The sequence below is a fragment of the Salvelinus sp. IW2-2015 genome, linkage group LG14 (assembly GCF_002910315.2).
Source record: "Salvelinus sp. IW2-2015 linkage group LG14, ASM291031v2, whole genome shotgun sequence".
Taxonomy (NCBI): domain Eukaryota; kingdom Metazoa; phylum Chordata; class Actinopteri; order Salmoniformes; family Salmonidae; genus Salvelinus; species Salvelinus sp. IW2-2015.
This window is the reverse complement of record NC_036854.1, coordinates 6,942,986-6,950,952: the sequence shown is the minus strand read 5'-3', so window position 1 is coordinate 6,950,952 and position 7,967 is coordinate 6,942,986.

The following is a 7,967-nucleotide window of genomic DNA, read 5'->3' as shown; positions in this document are numbered from 1 at the left end:
AGACCTCGAAGAACTGTACACAGACTCACAGTAATCGCTGCCAAAGGTGATTCTATTATGTATCGACTCGGGTCGAATACTTATCTAGACAAGAAATATTAGTATGTTATGTTTCGTAATTGCTTTACAAACGTTAGAACTTCTCTTCCACTTTTACATTAGAGTAGTTTATGTAGATCGTTGACAAAAAAGACAATTAAATCCATTTTAATCTCACTTTGTAACAACAAAATGTGGAAAAAGTCTATGCTTTCTAAAGGCACTGTATGTAAACATTTACAAAAGACACCAGCCACCCAAGTCATAGACTGTTCTGTCTGCTACCGCATGACAAGCAGTACCGATGCACCAAGTCTGGAACCAACAGGACCCTGAACAGCTTTTACCCCCAAGCCATGACAGCTAAATATTTAGTTAAATAGTTAACCAAATAGCTACCAGGACTACCTGCATTGACCCTTTATGCACAAACTTTATTTGTACTCATCACATACGCTGCTGCTACTGTGTATTATGTTGCTTTATTCCTAGTTATACAGTATGTACATACTGTATCTACCTCAATTACCTCTGACCTCTGCACATTGACTCAGTACTGGTACCCTGTGTATATAGTCAATTACACATTGTGTATATATTATTACTTTTCTATTTCACTATTTTCTTTCTCTCTGCATTGTTGGGAAGGGTCCGTAAGTAAGCATTTCACTGTTAGTTTGCACCTGTTGTTTACGAAGCATGTGACTAATATTTTACATTATTATTTGAATGTCTGGTTATTCAGTCTTTAGATTGAGTGAAGGGGGGCATAGGGCAATCATCACACGCCCTCTGCAGACATCCATGATTACAAAGAGGACTAGGTCTACAGGCTTATGCTAAAACAGATTAAAATTAAGAACTCAATTACCTGAGCAGCAGAAATGGCATTTGGTGTGGCCTCCACAGCAATAATTGATGCGTAATAGTCGTTTTGCACATTGATACTGTAAACCTAACTTCTTGACTTAATTATCTATCTGAACGGCTCATGGGTTTGATGATAAAAGTTGGTTTACAATGAAGTTCCTTTCTTTAGGCCTAGTTTAATCCAAGTAGCAGCAGCAGAAACTTTAGTGGCACGACATGTTACAGCTCCCCATCACTCTCATTCTCCATCACACACATCTCTCACATAAATAAATATCCTCATGCACAGGCGAACACGTATTGCCAAAATAAAAGTTCCGAACAAAGTCTCAATGGCAATGCCATAACGAAAGTCTCAGATACACATATTTCTGATTTGAAAACATTTCTCATTCCAAAATCACTTTCCTCGTGTCTAGGCCTACCTCAGCGTTTCCCAAACTCGGTCCTTGTAACCCCAAGGGGTGCACATGTCTGTTTTTGACCTAACACTACTCAGTTTGCTGATTAGTTGACTATTTGAATCAGCTGTGTAGTGCTGAAGTGTGAAGTGACCAGATCAGGACCGTATGCAGCTACTGTCACTCTGGATGTAGACATCCAGAAAGGAAAAGTCCTTGGGATATCCAACTCTGATGTCAACCCATTGAAGTTGAAAACGGTTAAGGTAAGGGTTATGGTTAAGTTTAGGGTAAGGGTTAAGTTCATGGTTAGCGTTTAGGGAAGGGTCATCTTAAGGAGCATCTACCCATACAGAAGGGCCAGCTCATGCTCCAACTTCTGAGAAGGGGCCATAGGGTTTGAGTTCATAACATACCAGAGGTCCATCTCAGTGTTCATAACGATATAGATACACACACATACATACACACACACAGTTGAAGTCGGAAGTTTACATACACTTAGGTTGGAGTCATTAAAAATCGTTTTTCAACCACTCCACAAATTTCTTGTTAACAAACTATAGTTTTGGCAAGTCGGTTAGGACATCTACTTTGTGCATGACACAAGTCATTTTTCCAACAGATGTTCCAGAAAATTATGGCTTTAGAAGCTTCTGTTAGGCTAATTGACATCATTTGAGTCAATTGGAGGTGTACCTGTGGATGTATTTCAAGGCCTACCTTCAAACTCAGTGCCTATTTGCTTGACATCATAGGAAAATCTAAAGAAATCAGCCAAGACCACAGAGAGAAAATTGTAGACCTCCCCAGGTCTGGTTTATCCTTGGGAGCAATTTCTAAACGCCTGAAGGTACCACGTTCACCGTCATACCGCTCAGGAAGGAGACGCGTTCTGTCTCCTAGAGATGAACGTACTTTGGTGCGAAAAGTGCAAATCAATCCCAGAACAACAGCAAAGGACCTTGTGAAGATGCTGGAGGAAACAGGTACAAAAGTATCTATATCCACAGTAGAACGAGTCCTATATCGACATAACCTGAAAGGCCGCTCAGCAAGGAAGAAGCCACTGCTCCAAAACCGCCATAAAAAAGCCAGACTACGGATTGCAACTGCACATGGGGACAAAAATCGTACCTTTTGGAGAAATGTCCTCTGGTTTGATGAAAAAAATAGAATGGTTTGGCCATAACGAAAATCATTATGTTTGGAGGAAAAAGGGGGAGGCTTGCAAACCGAAGAACACCATCCCAACCGTGAAGCACGGGGGTGGCAGCATCATGTTGTGGGGGTGCTTTGCTGCAGGAGGGACTGGTGCACGAGAAAGGAAAATTATGTGGATATATTGAAGCAACACCAAGACATCAGTCAGGAAGTTAAAGACTGTTCGCAAATGGGTCTTCCAAATGGACAATGACCCCAAGCATACTTGCAAAATGGCTTAAGGACAACAAAGGTATTGGAGTGGCCATCACAAAGCCCTGACCTCAATCCCATAGAAAATTTGTGGGCAGAATTGAAAAAGCATGTGCAAGCAAGGAGGCCTACAAACCTGACTACACTAGCCCTGTCAGGAGGAATGGGCCAAAATTCACCCAACATATTGTGGGAAGCTTGTGGAAGGCTACCCGAAACGTTTGACCCAAGTTAAACAATTTAAAGGCAATGCTACCAAATACTAATTGAGTGTATGTAAACTTCTTACCCACTGGGAATGTTATGAAAGAAATAAAAGCTGAAATAAATAATTCTCTACTATTATTCTGACATGTCACATTCTTAAAATACAGTGCATGTATGTATATTATTTATTTCACCTTTATTTAACCAGGTAGGCCAGTTGAGAACAAGTTCTCATTTACAACTGTGACCTGGCCAAGATAAAGCAAAGCAGTGCGACAAAAACAACAGAGTTACACAAACAAACTTACTGTCAATAGCACAATAGAAATATCTATGTACAGTGTGTGCTAATGTAGAAGAGCAGGCAGATAAGGCTATAAAAAGGCCATAGAGGCGAAATAATGACAATTTAGCATTAACACTGGAGTGATATATGTGCAGATGATGATGTGTAAGTAGATATACTGGGGTGCAAAAGAGGAAGAAGATAAATAACAATATGGGGAAGGTAGTTGGGTGGGCTATTTACAGATTGGCTGTGTACAGGTACAGTAATCTGATCTGACAGTTGATGCTTAAAGTTAGAGAGGGAGATATTAGTCTCCAGCTTTCATTGATTTTTCAATTAGTTTCAGTCATTGGCAGCGGAGAACTGGAAGGAAAGGCGGCCAAAGGAAGTGTTGGCTTTGGGGATGACCAGTGAAATATACCTTCTGGAGCGCGTGCTATGGATGGGTGCTGCTATGGTGACCAGTGAGCTGAGATAAGGCGGGGCTTTACCTAGCAAAGACTTATAGATGACCCGGAGCCAGTGGGTTTGGCGACGAATATGTAGCAAGGGCCAGCCAACGAGAGCATATAGGTCGCAGTGGTGGGTAGAATATGGGGCTTTGGTGACAAAACGGACTGCACTGTGATAGACTGCATCCAGTCTGCTGAGTAGAGTGTTGGAGGCTATTTTGTAAATGACATCGCCGAAGTCAAGGATCGGTAGGATAGTCAGTTTTACGAGGGTATGTTTGGCAGCATCAGTGAAGGAGGCTTTGTTGCGAAATAGGAAGCCGATTCTAGATTTCATTTGTATTGGAGATGGAGCTTAATGTGAGTCTGGAAGGAGAGTTTACAGTCTAACCAGACACCTAGGTATTTGTAGTTGTCCACATATTCCAGGTCAGAACCGTCCAGAGTAGTGATGCTAGGCGGGCGGGCGGGGTGTAGGCAGCAAATCGGTTGAAGAGCATGCATTTAATTTTACTAGCATTTAAAAGCAGTTGGAGGCCACGGAGGTGAGTTGTATGGCATTGAAGCTCATTTGGAGGTTAGTTAGCACAGTGTCCAAAGAAGGGCCAGAAGTATACAGAATGGTGTCATCTGCGTAGAGGTGGATCAGAGAATCACCAGCAGCAAGAGCGACATCATTGATATATACAGAGAAAAGAGTCAGCCTGAGAATTGAACCCTGTGGCACCCCCATAGACACTACCAGAGGTCCAGACAAAAGGCCCTCCGATTTGACACACTGAACTCTATCCGAGAAGTAGTTGGTGAACCATGCGAGGCAGTAATTTGAGAAACCAAGGCTATTGAGTCTGCCGATAAGAATGAGGTGACTGACAGAGTCAAAAGCCTTGGCCAGATCGATGAAGACGGCGGCACAGTAATGTCTTTTATCGATGGTGGTTATGATATCGTTTAGGACCTTGAGCGTGGCTGAGGTGCACCTGTGACCGGCTCGGAAACCGGATAGCACAGAGGAGAAGGTATGGTGGGATTCGAAATGGTCAGTGATCTGTTTGTTAACTTGGCTTGCGAAGATTTTAGAAAAGCAGGGCAGGATGGATATAGGTCTGTAACAGTTTGGGTCCAGGGTGTCTCCCCCTTTGAAGAGGGGGATGACCGCGGCAGCTTTCCAATCTTTGGGGATCTCAGACGATACGAAAGAGGTTGAACAGGCTAGTAATAGGGGTTGCAACAATTTCAGTGGATCATTTTAGAGAGGGTCCAGATTGTCTAGCCCAGCTGACTTGTAGGGATCCAGATTTTGCAGCTCTTTCAGAACATCAGCTGTCTGGATTTGGGTGAAGTAGAAGCAGGGGGGGCTTGGGCAAGTTGCTGCTATCGGTGCAGAGCTCTTGGCCGGGGTGGGGGTAGCCAGGTGGAAAGCATGGCCAGTCGTAGAAAAATGCTTATTGAAATGATCGATTATCGTAGATTTATTTAGGCTCAGTGCAGTGGGCAGCTGGGAGGAGGTGCTCTTATTCTCCATGGACTTTAGTGTCCCAAAACTTTTTGGAATTAGTGCTACAGGATGCAAATTTCCATTTGAAAAAGCTAGCCTTAGCTTTCCTAACTGAATGTGTATATTGGTTCCTGACTTCCCTGAAAAATTGCATATCGCGGGGGCTATTTGATGCTAACGCACAACGCCACAGGATTTTCTTTGTGCTGGTCAAGGGCAATCAGGTCTGGAGAGAACCAAGGGCTATATCTGTTCTTAGTTCTACATTTTTTGAATGGGACATTTTTTGAATGGTGAGGAAAGCACTTTTAAAGAGCAACCATGCATCCTCTACTGACGGAATGAGATCCATATCCTTCCAGGATACCCGGGCCAGGTCGATGAGAAAAGGCCTGCTCGCTGAAGTGTTTTAGGGAGCGTTTGACTGTGATGAGGTGTGGTCGTTTGACCGCGGACCCATTACGCACGAAAGCAATGACTGCTGAGATCCTGGTTGAAGACAGCAGAGGTGTATTTAGAGGGCAAGTTGGTCAGGATGATATCTAAGAGGGTGCCCATGGTTATGGATTTAGGGTTGTACCTGGTAGGTTCCTTGATAATTTGTGTGAGATTGAGGGCATCTAGTTTAGATTCTAGGACGGCCGGGGTGTTAAGGATGTCCCAGGTTAGGTCACCTAACAGTACGAACTCTGAAGATAGATGGGGGGGTTAATCAATTCATATGTGGTGTCCAGGGCACAGCTGGGGGCTGAGGGGGGTCTATAACAAGAGGCAACGGTGAGACTTGTTTCTGGAAAGGTGGATTTTTAAAAGTAGAAGCTTGAATTGTTTGGGCACAGACCTGGATAGCATGACAGAACTCTGCAGGCTCTCGCTGTAGTAGATTGCATCTCCGCCCCCTTTGGCAGTTCTATCTTGTCTGAAAATGTTGTAGTTGGGGATGGAAATTTCAGGATTTTTGGTGGCCTTCCTAAGCCCGGATTCAGACATGGCTAGGACATCAGCGTTTGCGGAGTGTGCTAAAGCAGCGAAAAAAACAAACTTAGTGATGGAGGCTTCTGATGTTAGCATGCATGAAACCAAGGCTTTTACGGTTACAGAAGTCAACAAATGAGAGCGCCTGGGGAAAGGGAGTGGTGCTGGGGGCTGCAGGGCCTGGGTTAACCGCTACATCACCAAAGGAACAGAGGAGGAGTAGGATAAGGTTACGGCTCAAGGTTATAAGAACTGGTCGTCTAGTGCGTTCAGAACAGAGAAAAAGGAGCATATTTCTGGGCGTGGAAGATTCAAGGCATAATGTAGACAATGGTATTGTAGGATGTGAGTACAGTGGAGATAAACCTAGGCATTGAGTGACGATGAAAGGTTTTGTCTTTAGAGGCACCATTTAAGCCATCTGAGGTCACTGCATGTGTAGGGGGTGAGACAAAAGGGCTATCTAAGGCATATTGGGCAGGGCTGGGGGATCTACAGTGAAATAAGACAATAAATCACTAACCAAAACAGAAATAGACAAGGCATATTGACATTAGGGAGAGGCATGTGTAGCCGAGTGATCATAGGGTCCAATGAGTAGCAATAGTTAAGACAGGGAGCCAATTCAGTAGTTGCTATTGCGTAGGCGAGCTGGAGACATGGCGATTCAGACAGCTAGCGGGCCAGGGACAGCAGATGTGCCTTCGGCGACGTCGCAACGGAAGAGCCTGTTGAAACCCCCTCGGACGATTACGTCAACAAACCAGTCATGATGGATCGGCGGGGCTCCGTGTCGGCAGGAAAGGGTCCAGGCCAATAGGCAAAAGAGGTATTGTAGCCCAATAATTAGCTGGTGGACCTCTTCGGCTAGCCGGGAGATAGGCCTAGCTCGAGGCTAGCTGGTGCTTGCTTTGGGACAGAGACGTTAGTCAGAAGTAGCCACTCGGATTGCAGATAGCTAGCTGCAATGATCTGGTGTAAAGGTTCAGAGCTTGCGGTAGGAATTTAGAGATGTGGTAGAGAAAAAGCAGTCCGATATGCTCTGGGTTGATATCGCGCTGTGTAGACTGGCAGGTATTGACCGAGCTGAGGCTGGCTGGTGTCCGAGTTAAAGGTGAAGACCGCTAGCAGTGGCTAACTGACTAGTTAGCGCGCTAGCTTCTGATGGGGGTTCCGGTTCTAAAGTATAAAAATATATCTGTACCACATTGGGTGAGGCGGGTTGCAGGAGAGTATATTCAGTCCGTAGATGGAAAGTGAGATTAAAATATATACGGAATATAACCGAAAAAAATAAGTTAAACGATATTTACACGGGACAGGACAAGACAAAACACACGCCCGACTGCTACGCCATCTTGGATCAAGTAATATTGAGTTAGCCTAACTCACAACCTGTATACCAGGGGTAGAAAATCATTCATATAAAATCCTTGAATTCACCTTATAATTTTTTTTCCATTAAAAAAGTATTTCAAGCCCAGAATCCAGTTCCCCCCCATTTGAACACTTGCCTGTATAGGACGCTCAATTCCTACTAATTTACAAACACAAATTACCAGTGTCATAATAGCATTTTGTATGTTCATCTAGTTTCACCTCAACCAAATGAGAGTAACATTTGCTTACATTTCCCTCAGCAGGAACCCATGAGTCCACGTCTTCAAACCTATTGGCAAGGGAATTATGAGGATACGCTACATTACCAAAAGTATGTGGACCCCCGCTCGGGTAATTTGGATACAGGATGATGATCTGACCATAAGTGTACACTGTTGTATCCACCCGTTTTCCCCCGCCTGAAAGACTTTGGCTACAAT